This window comes from Emys orbicularis, chromosome 15 (assembly GCF_028017835.1).
Source record: "Emys orbicularis isolate rEmyOrb1 chromosome 15, rEmyOrb1.hap1, whole genome shotgun sequence".
NCBI classification, from domain to species: domain Eukaryota; kingdom Metazoa; phylum Chordata; order Testudines; family Emydidae; genus Emys; species Emys orbicularis.
In genome coordinates this window covers 13186963-13198721 of record NC_088697.1, presented here as the reverse complement: position 1 = coordinate 13198721, position 11759 = coordinate 13186963, and positions in this window count along the sequence as shown.

Here is an 11759-nt window from a genome sequence, read left to right as displayed (position 1 = left end):
ATGCTGGAGAGATCCCTGAAGGCCGCCGTCCACGCGCTCTACGTGGACACCCTGAAGAAAAAACCGGACCAGGGTAAGGCCTTCGAGGTAACCAGCAAGTGGGACTCCAGCAACCACTTCCTCCCCACGGGCAGCTTCACCCGGTTCGCCGACTGGCGGTTCATACACCGCGCCCGGCTGAATTGCGTCCCCCTCAACGGAGCCATCCGCCATGGGAACTGGGACAAACGCTGCAGGAAGTGCGGGTACGTCACCGAAACCCTGCCCCACGTCCTATGCTGCTGCAAGCCCCATGCCAGAGCCTGGCAGCTGCGCCACAACACCGTCCAGGACCAGCTAGTGAAGGCTATCGACCCGCGCCTGGGAGAGGTCACCCTCTGCTGTGCCGTCCCAGGCACCGACAGCCCGCTGCGCCCAGACATCGTCGTCACGGACGAGGTTAGAAAAAAGATCATCCTGGTCGACGTAATGATTCCATTTGAGAACAGGACCCCGGCCTTCCGTGAAGCCCGAGCCCGCAAGCTCGAAAAGTACGCCCCCCTGGCTGACACCCTGCGGACAAAGGGCTACGAGGTGCACACCGACGCTCTGCTCGTTGGGGCCCTGGGTGCCTGGGACCCATGTAACGAACGCGTGCTGAGGACCTGTGGGGTAGGCCGTCATTACACGCGGCTCATGAGACGCCTAATGGTCTCGGACACTATTCGTTGGTCTCGGGACATGTACACAGAGCACATCACCGGCCACCGCCAATACCGGGAGTGAGCCGGGGAGACCTCGTGCACCCACAAGGGGGAAGAGACCTATAAACCCCCCCTGCTGGACTTTATCCCCTGATCCCTGAACCCACCGAACCTAACTGAATCCTACCGCGTGAGGGTCACCCCATCCCCATTACCCAGTCCACTTACTTATACCCATGACTGTCTCTACTTTCTGTATGAGTGATGGACCCTCACCGCTTGTCGGCTGTATCTTGATCCCGCCCACCGTTTACCTCCCCCCCCCCCATTGGGGACATTGCAGTCTGTATATATTATGTGTGCTGCCCAACACCAAAATACTAACATCCCCCTATACACTGTATGTTACCCCCAATGACCAATAACTGACGCTTCAAATTTTCTGTATCGTTTATTTTTCAAATATTATCTAATAAACTTTTAAAGAGCATGTCACCGGCCACCCGCAGTACCAAGAGGCTTAAGTCAGAATGACATTGTTCTTTTACTGTGAGAAAGAGACCAAGAAACTTTCTCGATTGGATCCTATGAACTGGAACCATCAACTCCCTGAACACTAAATCTTACCAAATGGGGGTCAATCCATTCTCATCATTATATCCACTCATTATACTCCACACCCAAACATAGCCACTTTATCAACTTATTCTTATATCTAAGGCTAGGTCTACACTGCAGCGGGGGTCCGACCTAAGATACGCAACTTCAGCTACGTGAATACCGTAGCTGAAGTTGCGTATTTTAGGTCGGCTTACCTAGCGGTGAGGACGCGGGAAAGTCGACCGCTGCCGCGCTGCCGCCGACTCCGCTGCCGCCTCCTGCCGAGGTGGATTTCCGGAGTCGACGGCAGAGCGATCAGGGATCGATTTTACCGCGTCTTCACTAGACGCGGTAAGTTGATCCCCGAAAAACCGATTGCTACCCGCCGGATCGGCGGGTAGTGAAGACAAAGCCTCAAGAAAAAAGTCTCAGAGGTCTATAGACTAATTCAAGAAAGTAAACCTTTTTATTTTCTCATTGAGAAGCAGAGGTATGTACAATAACTTCCTCTGGTTTCCATCAAGAGCCACTGTAACGTACAAGGGAAGCAGAGCTGTCCCTAGGGTATGGCGAGTTGGGGCGGCCGCCCCTAACCCTGTGCTTTGCGCTGTCCTGTGGCAGCTTACTCAATTGCTAGACTCTAGGGATGGCTCTGTGTGTGTGTCATGTGGGGGGCGCTAGGTAGGCCCGGTAGGGTGGGATTATGGTGGGGGGGCCAGGCTGGCCCAGGGGGATAGTGGGGGTCTGGGCACCGACAGCGGGGGTCAGAGCCACACTCACCAGCGGAAAGCAGTATCAGCGACCCCAGCCTACCCGCTTCCGGCATCACTCGGGAGAGGGGGCAGAAGGCGGAAAGAGGCAAACCAGAGGTAGGAAGTGGCAGAGTGGGGTGGGGACAGGACCTGGGGCTCAAAGTGGGGATTTGTCCCGGGCTCAGCACCCTTCTATGGATGGCCCTGAAGGAAAGCACCGACTATTACAGTGACAATAAAACTGACCAGCATTGCGGGGGAGACTGAAGGAGATCAGCACTCACCAGGTCTCTTCTCCCCACCAAGGTGAGCCAGACACTGCTCTCTCCTGGCTCTCATTCTAGCAGCTGGATGCCAAGGAGCGATTTCCCCACAGGAAGTGCATTAAGTGCCCCTATGGTGCTGGGGTGGCTAGTGCTGCTGCTGCCTGTGGGGGCTGGCAGGGGGGTTGATGTCTGCACAGACTCTCAGCTGCCAAGCCAGAGGGGCACATGGGACCTTACCAGACTGGCTCGGTGAAGACGGGGGGTTGACAGAGCAATACAGATGCTCTCCAGAGCACGGAGCAGCATCCGCCCATGCAGCCAGCCAATGAGCATTTCCCACAGCCTGGAGCCAAGGGGGAGGCGGCAGCTGCTGTTCCAGCTCCTGGGGGACAGGCCCTGTCAGCCAACAGACACTTCTCACTCACCACAGCTAAGGGCATCGGGTTCCTTCAGTGGGGGTGTGGAGCAGCCCTTTGTTTTTCTGTTTGCACTCCTCTGCGGTATGAAAATTGGGGAGGGGAGGCAGAAGCCCCACTTCCCTCCCTAAATGACATCCAGTGGGGGAAGCCAGGACAACAGGCTCGGGCAGGAAGTGGTGGCCAGACTCTTGCCACCAGGGTCTAGTCTAGCTCAGGGTCCAGCTCAACTTCCTCCCCGTGCCACTGGCCCCCAGTCCCCTTCCGCCACCAGGTAACCCAGGAACTAAGGCAGGAATGGAGTGAGGAAGCAAGTCAAGCTGAGCAAGGCAGGCAAAAGCGAGTCTTGTCTTCATGGGCCGCTCACAATGACGTCCTTTTTGTGTGCCACGGCTGCCAAAACATCCCGGACAGAGAAGCAGCAGGCAAAGAGGTGCCCTGCAGCTGCTGAAGTAGCTCAGGTGGGAGAGCATTAGACTGAAGTTCAAAAAGTACCCGGTTCAATCTTGGGCTTTGGCAGGCACTTTCATCCCTCTTTGTGCACAGGTGGCTTGTTTTCTGGGACCGCAGCAGCACCTTTTCTTCAGGTGAGTCCTTGATTTTGAGCTCCCCAGCAGGAGAGCAGATCGTGGGCTTCTGCCCCTAGTTGGCCCACCTGACCTTTAACAATGAGGGACCGGAGCTGTCTTTCCCACATGACTTATTGGTCAACCCAATATGGCGGTAAGAGAGTGAGGCAGGGTGGCCCTCGGAGATGGTGCCAGAGGGCGCAGGGACTGGGGACGAAAGCTCCTCTGCACAGCTGAGCAAGGGCAGTACTAGGGATGGGGCATCTGTGAAAGTGGCCACATGGAACATGGCAGGGATTCGGGGGCCCAGGAAGAGACGCTTGCACATTAATGCCTTTAGGGTAGCTCAATGGGCAGAGGGTGATTGGAGGAAGGGCCCGTCTTTCTGGTCCTCCAGGCCAGAGAAGAATGATGGAGCTGGAGTCTTGTTCTTCACATTCGCAGTGTGAGTACAGAAGGTGGTGGAGCTCCAACCAGGGAAGGCATTGCTCGTGGACTGTGTGCTCCGTGGCACTGGTTACCGCTATATTAGTTTGTCTGGTCCCCAGTTAAGGTGTGAAAGGAAAGATCAATGGAAGGAACTGGTTCCCTTCCTCTGGACCGCACGGTGTTTGGTGTTGGGGGGGATTTTACTTGTGTGAGCCGCCCTGAAGATCACTGTTCCCGTTTTCCCAACCATCAGAGGAAACGTTTTTACAATGAACACTCCCTGGCGCAGGTCTGTAGCGAGTTCAGCTTAAAGGACGTGTTTCTCCGTAGTGGAACCAGTGGAGGATGGGCAGTAGCCTCCTATTCTTCTGACCCGACCTCACACCAGCCACAGATGGGGTACACCTTTCTGTGGGGACAGGCCAGGAGTCGCATTGACTGGATTTACATGAAAGAGAGCACGTCAACAGCCCAGTGCAGGGTGGTGCCAATGGACTGTTCGGATCACGCAGCTCTCACCGTGTTCTCAATGTGGGCAATTCCCTGACCCACGGCAGAGGATATTGGAAGATGAACATCCAGAGCTTGCAAGATAAAGGGGCAGGGAGTCGATGCCTGGCGGTGTTGGCAGAACAGGAAAGCATCAGACGTTTCTATGGCAACCAGGGGGATTGGTGGGAGTCAGTGAGGGAGGAGTTGGCGGCTTTGTTCCAGCGGTCCGGCAAACACTGCAACATTAAAGAAACCAACGGTACCAAGTCCTGCAGCGTCACCTGTGGGATTTCCACAAGACCATCCAGACAGGGGAGCCAGTCAGCGTGTGACTGTACCACCGGATCAAGCGACAGCTGGCCGAGTTCTGGGAGAGGAGTCTGCAGCTGGCCGATATGAGCAGGACCACCGAGTGAAGGAAGGGGCGGCCTCCCCTCACATTTTTGCGGCTTGCAGGGAATGGAGACAAGACAAGGGGATGCGGGGACTCACGGCAGGACCCGTGGATCTGGTAGAGCAGGACTATAGTCAATGGACGAGGAGAGAGAGTCCTGCGAGAGGAAGCCCCTGGTGGGAAGCACTAAGTGCAGAGTGGAAGCCGGCCAGCCGAGAGTCATGGGGTCTAGACAAAGAAACACTAGCAGGTCCCATGGTGTAATGGTCAGCACTCAGGACTTTGAATCCTGGAATCTGGGTTTAAACCTCAGTAGGATCTCCTGGAGATACGTTGATTTGCTGAGATGCCTTGGAGATCAATGTGCTCAGTTTCCCTGTCTGAGTGTAGAAAAAACAAAGTTTAATAAAAAGGAGGAAATTAACTTGGGAAAACACCACAATCAGGATTCACAACACTACGAGTAAAACACCCGCCCCACAATGCGCTGAGCACCCACCCCTTTTGCCTCGGGCTCTTAAATCCAGATACCAAAAGCTCTTTGGCTGTGCCCCTCCCTTCACTGCACCTCACCCACAGCTGCTGTCCTGGGTCAATGAAAACCAGCAGCTGTGGGTGAGGTGCAGTGGAACTCTGGGTTTTCATTGACCCAGGACAGCAGCTGTGGAGTTCACCTCTCACCTCCTGGGGGGAAAGCCCCTTTCTCCCTCTGCTGTCTGGCCACATTGCCGGTCACTTGCCGTTCCACCCTGTCACTGCTCTGCTGGCCACCCTCTCTCCTCCGGGATGTCTTGTGGTCCCACCAGGAGCGGCGCAGACTCCCTAAAAGTAGCAGGCAGCAGAGCCATTACAGTAACCCCATCCCTTCCACTCACGGCCACGGCCCTGCACCACCCCTTCTCCCCAAGGCCCCGCCCCTACGCTGCCTCTTCCCCCCAAGACCAGGGCCGGCTTTATAGAATATCAGGGTTGGAAGGGACCTCAGGAGATCATCTAGTCCAACCTGCTGCTCGAAGCAGGACCAATCCCCAGACAGATTTTTGACCCAGATCCCTAAATGGCCCCCTCAAGGATTGAGCTCACAACCCTGGGTTTAGCAGGCCAATGCTCAAACCACTGAGCTATCCCTCTGATTCACTCAATTCCCCGGAATCGGGCCCCGTGCCGAAGAGGGCCTTGCGCCCTCACCTAAAGGGGCCCCGCTCCGGGGGTTTTCGGCGGCATTTCAGCGGCGGGGGGGTCCTTCAGTGCCACGGAAAACCCGGAGCGGATCCCGCCGCCGAAGTGCTGCCGAAGCCCCGGACTGCCGCCGAGTATTCCAATTGGGCCCCACGGGTCATAAAGCCGGCGCTGCCCAAGACCCTGCCTCCTGCTAACTGCTCTCCGCCCCCTCCCTACCCTCACTCACCCTTACGGTCATTACAAAGTGGTAAGGCAGAGCCCTCCCACTTTAAAAGTCATGGGGTGTTGTTCCCCCAGCTCAAGCACCCCTGGGTCCCTGCACTTCACACAGCTCTCACTGATTTCAGCTGTTAGTGAGGGAGACTCACTGCTAGCACAGACTGGGCAGTTTCTTGCATGAGAGACACTGTCCCAAAGCAGGACTAATGCTTAGCGCTGGTTATCAGTGATTTCTCATCTGTTGGTCTGCAGCTAGACTCTACATTGAGTCTTAATCAGCTCTGTTATTCCACAGAGACGAATAAAAGGGTGAAATGGTGCCTGGAAGCCTTAAGAAGAATCCACCCCACCAAGTACCAACACTTGTCGCTACCCGCTCTCAACTCCACTGAGAATGTTTTGGGGTCACTCCTTGCCTTTATCAACCTAGGGGCCTGGGAAAAGACTGGTTAACAGGTGCTCCAGTGGCGCAATTGGTTAGCGCACCATACTTATAGGGCAGTGCTGAGAGGGGCTATGCTGAGGTTGTGAGTTCAAGCCTCACCTAGAGCACTGGTTTTCACTAACCAAATGGCATCACCCACTGGTTTGGTCCTGTGGAATGTAGAATTCCAGCCCAGGGCACACTGAGACAGGGGAGGAGTCAAAAATGCCCCCTTCACTTATTACCTCTTCTCCAGAGAGCAGGTGAGAATCTACAATCCTTTCTCCCCCACCAGCCCCTGTGCCAGGATCCCTCAAGCAGAGCCTGGAGTCCTGCCCATCCTTTGATCCCTGAGCCTGGGGCGGGAGAGGAGCAAGGTAGCCATTGTTAGAGGGCTTTCCCTTGCCCCGCCCACTTCCCTGGTTCTTGTCACGCAGACAGCAAGCAGGAAAAGACCAGAAGTCCGAAGCGCAGACAATGTGATGTTTACCGGGGTTAGTTTCCAAGCAAGCATATTTCAAAACCCTTCACACCAGTCAGGCTTATCTCTATACGCCGATAGAGTCTGTTCCCCAGGGTTCCCTTCCCATTTCTGATGCCACAGAGCCTTGCCTGTGTCCCTATTCCCTGTTCCCGTCCCCCCACTTAACAAACATGATTCCAATTTCTCCTTCCACTTCCTGTTTGACCCCAGTTTATACAGTAATATTCTCAGCTATACCTTAACCAATCATTTTCCTGAAATTTAACTAACCAATTCTAACATATTGTAACATAATTCTCTAACCAATTATATGCCACTCCCCTAATTAACTTACACCTAGCAAAATTAATTAAACAGCGGACAGAAACAACTAGAGAACCAGACAGATTGATAATAGAAAAGTGGGGGCCATAAAGATAAAATCTACAGAAATGAGGGTTTCACAACCACAACCATTGAGATGCTCTCTGAAGATCTGATTCTTTATCTGGTGGTGATGGGCACTATCAGGATAGGATCGTCTTCCTAACAGCCCAATAGCACCTTATTTCAGTGTGATTGGCTTGGGATGTAAGGATGTGACCGTTCGCTTCCCAGCTTATGACTGCCCCTGCTGCTTAGCCAAAGGCCTTAGCCTAAGAACAAGGCCTCAGATACTCCTAGTGAGACAAGGCCCATACACAGGTGGACTGTGATTTTGGTTCTTTGTTTTATACCCCTCTCACTAGCTAAGTGATAAAAATACACCTAAGATCTTCAAGTCTAGGCCTGTACAGGCAGCCTGAATATCTCTATTCTAACAACCCTCAGTCCCTGGGGCAGGATTATCCATGTAGCTCACTGAGTGGGTGGTGGGCTGAGCTTCCCCCCGGCTGGAGCTTTTCAGGGATGAGATTTTGATGAATTGCAACAAGAAGAAAATCTCTCCTGTTCGTCACCTTTTGCCCTTCTTGTGCCCCCCTCAGCCTCTGTTCTCCCTGATAGGGGAGATGCAGAGCCAAGCCCCAGTCTTCCTGAGTCATAGAGTCTGTATCCACCTCGGAAATATTGCCATTGGAGAGTATGGCTCCCACCTCTTCCGTAGAGGGACTGCAACAGCGGCTCCCCAGTTGGGTCTGGGGGCACCAGAGATCCAGGCTATAGGGTGCAGGTGATATAGGGCCTATAAGTCCCCTGCCTGAGGAGAGGCCAATGCATGTGCTGGGCCATAAGCACCACAGGTTTTAACCCTGTCTGCTTCCTTCCCCATGGCTCTTATTTAGATTATATTGAAGCACACCTGTGGCTGGGGATATGGATTTGTGGGCACTGCATTGTGCAGTGGGCTTCCAGGACAGCCTGTAATTCAGCCAGGGGTTTGCAACTGGGCCTTGGGCTGGAAGCGATTTTCTCTCCGCACAGCAGATGGGGGATGCGCTGGGACCAGCTCCTGGTGCTTTTTTTGTGAGCTGGTTCCCCGTGAGGACACACCAGACATCACTGCTATCTACCCAGGGGAGAACCGCCTGGGAATGTGCTCCTGGCCCAGCTGATTTGGAAGTTGAACAGGATAGTGGACAACACAGCAATGTGGGGCTACGTCCCTGAGAAAACAAAGGCGGGGGGGTAAGAGCAGGGACAAGAACTAGAGATGGGGGAGGAGAAAAGGTCTCGAGGGAGGGAACCAAGGAGTGCAGTGGATAAGTCTGCCATGTGAATACTAGTGGTCACAGGGGTTCTAGAGAAAAGCCAGAGCCAGCTGGTCCTGTGGTGTAATGATCAGCCCTCAGGACTCTGAATCTCGCAATCCTAGTTCAGAGCGTGGTTGGATCTGCTGGAGCTGTGTCAGATTGCTACGAAACCCTGGAGGTCCTGCTGCTCAGCATCCCAATTGCACAAGAGTCTCTCTTTTCCCTCCTGCTTGGCTACTCATGCCTGTTGGGATCCACTAGGCATAGCTACCAGGTAACTCGGGAGAGTGGAAGGCCAAAGTGTCGATGAAGCTCTTTTGCTCTGGGCCTATCTGAAACCCCCAGACTCCATCTTGTGAACTCTCATCTACTTCTGTGCTAACTGCTTACATGTTAAAGCAGAAATTGGTCAGCGTTTCTAGCAGATGGCTGCAGTTTCACTCACACTAGCAGAAATAATAGAGATAAGGAGGGAACAGAGAGATAGTTAGTTTGTAGCTGTTTTCCCATATATCCCCAAGGTATTTAGTGCAAAGGGTCAAGGGATGTACCTTGTTCTCCCTTCAAAATGACAAATGTATCCGTAGCAGATGTCTCTTGTATCCCCCTCCCCAGAATAATATCTGTATCCTGTGTAACCTATTATCTATCGGTCAGCATAATGACGCAAAAGAATGAATGCTAAGTTGTTTGTCTCTCTGTATAAAAGAAGCTCAGTTGTGCTTGTAAGGTGTGTCTCTCCTCTGGCATTAGCCGATGAGAGCTCACCCGCTTAGCTAACCGATCAATAAAGGACCTGGTACCCGTCTTCTTGTCTCTCCGTGCCTCCTTGGTGTAATTAGGTAAGCTCCGGGGGGAAACGGGCCCTATTTGGCCAACATGCCTGCTCAAGGGAGATCTCTGTTCCAGATGGCCCCATGCTATTGAACTTGAGAGTCAGGCTAGAGATGCCTTCCATCCTTTGGGTTGACTTATAGCTGCATTCCTGGCTGCCTCAGCTGATGACTACAGGCTCTTCTGCACATAGGCACCGACTTCCCCTCTTTCCCTTGGGTGCCCCCAGCCCTGCCCCCACTCTACCCCTTCCATGAGGCCCCGCCCCTGCCCCACCCCCATTCCCACCCCTTCCCCAAAGTCCCCACCCAACTCTGCCTCCTTCCTGCCCCTATTCCAACTCTTTCCCCAAATCCCCGCCCCGGCCCCACCTCTCCCCTTTATCCTCCCCTGAGCGCGCCACGTTCCCACTCCTCAGCCTCACTCCTGGAGTGGCCAAACAGCTGTTTGGCGGTGGCCAGGTGGGAAGCACTGGGAGATAGGTGGAGGAGCCGGTATGCAGCGCGCTCAGGGGAAAGGGAGGGGGTGGGATGGGAGTGAGGGGAGCTTGACTGCCAATGGGTGCAGAGCACCCACTAATTTTTCCCCATGGGTGCTGCAGCCCCGGAGCACCCACAGAGTCGGCACCTATGCGTCTGCACCCCGGCCCCTAACCCAGGGCAGGTGGAGGGTTTGGAGCCCCCCATAGTGGCTTGGGCTCCCTAGGTGGCTTTTACCATGGCCTGGCTTCAGCTTCTGTCCTGGCTGGGGGCAGGGCCTCCAGGGGAAGAGGAGAGGTGGGGCCTTGGAGACGGGCAGGGCCTCGTGGCTCCCCCACTTCTACCGAGGTTCTGGGGCTTTTGCTCAGGAGCAGAGGCTGCATCATTGTTTAAATCTAAACCAGCCCCAGATGAGGATGGAGACATTCCCCAGGGATCTCAGTCCTAACCTGCCTCCTGTCCTGCTGCCAATGCAGCTCAGGCCAAGCCTGCAGCCCCCAGCTGTTGCTGCTGCAGGGGGTGAAGCCCTTTCACTCGTATTGCCGAGTGTCCCTAGCTCTGCGGCCTTTCTCTCTCCTCATGCTGAGGGACCTTCCACTCCATTCCCAGCCCACGTCCTAATGATCCAGGGGGTCTCCTCCCAGAAGAGGATCATTCGGGGCTGGATCCCTCTTTGCCTTTTCTCTGTGTCTAGCACAGTTCGAGGTGCCCATGGATGGGGTGTTTGATCCCAATGACCTATGTGGAGCTGCCATTCAGCTTCCCTCACTTGGTCTCAGCTTTCACTGAATCCAACATTTTTTCAATCCATCATCACCATCCTCCCAAGAACATTTCAATTGCCTCCACATCCCTTAACCAGGCCGTGTCCCTGTAGTGTGCGCTGTCTTCATAGGTCCTCTCTCCATCTTTCTCGCCCGCTCATGTCTTTTCGGTCTCATTAACTCTCCTGTGTCTCTGCTCTCTAAGCACAGACTGACTCTGCATTTCTGGCTGTTCAGAGGAGGGAAGGACCATGTCAATGCGTGGCCAGCCGACAGCCACAAAGACACCTGGCCAGCCTGCTCCCTGCCATGCCAAACACCCACTGATGGCCACCCGCAGACCAGCATGCGGGGCCAACATCAGAAAACCGTAGGAAAGCAGCGCCAGCACCCTTGGTGGGGCCTCTGACTGTTCCCACTCAAGGTGCTCACTTTGGCAGTGGGGCAGGAGATTTTACCCCAAGAGGCTTTTCCCCAGCTGGCGAGAAGCAGAGAAACACCCAGGCTCCCAAGGCGCTATTTAGTAAGTCCCCTCAAGCACAGGGACAGGTGCACATTTGGAAGAGGGAAACTGCTCCACACACTAGCCCGGGCAGCCGCCCATTTTCTTTGGCAGGTCAGGAATGGCAAAGGCTAGACTGGAAGCACGTGGGACTCATGCCCCAGTCTTTGTGATGCCCAACCCCCAACTCCTTCCTGGGGCTCTAGGTGAAGCCAGAACATTGGTCTGAGCGGCCAAGAAGAGGTTCCAGTGCTGAAGGGAGCAGGACTTTCAGCACAATGGTAAAATGACACAAGCACAACCATGAAGGGACTTGAACCCTCAGTCGCCTGATCCGAAGTCAGATGCCTTATCCGTTAGGCCACATAGGACAAGTCTCGCCAAGTACTTCTTTAGAGAAGACGGACACTGTGTTTCTCAGACTCAGGTCACACAATGAGGGGGGCCAAGACTTTCTTTGCACAAGACACATGTGAGACTTAATTCTATGGATCCAGGTGCAGGAGGGTTAGGCATGGGGGATTGGGGTGCAGCGGATGGACCGGCTGTCTAGGTGTGGAGATTTAGTCGCACTGAGGCACAGGAGGGAGGAGGAGGAGG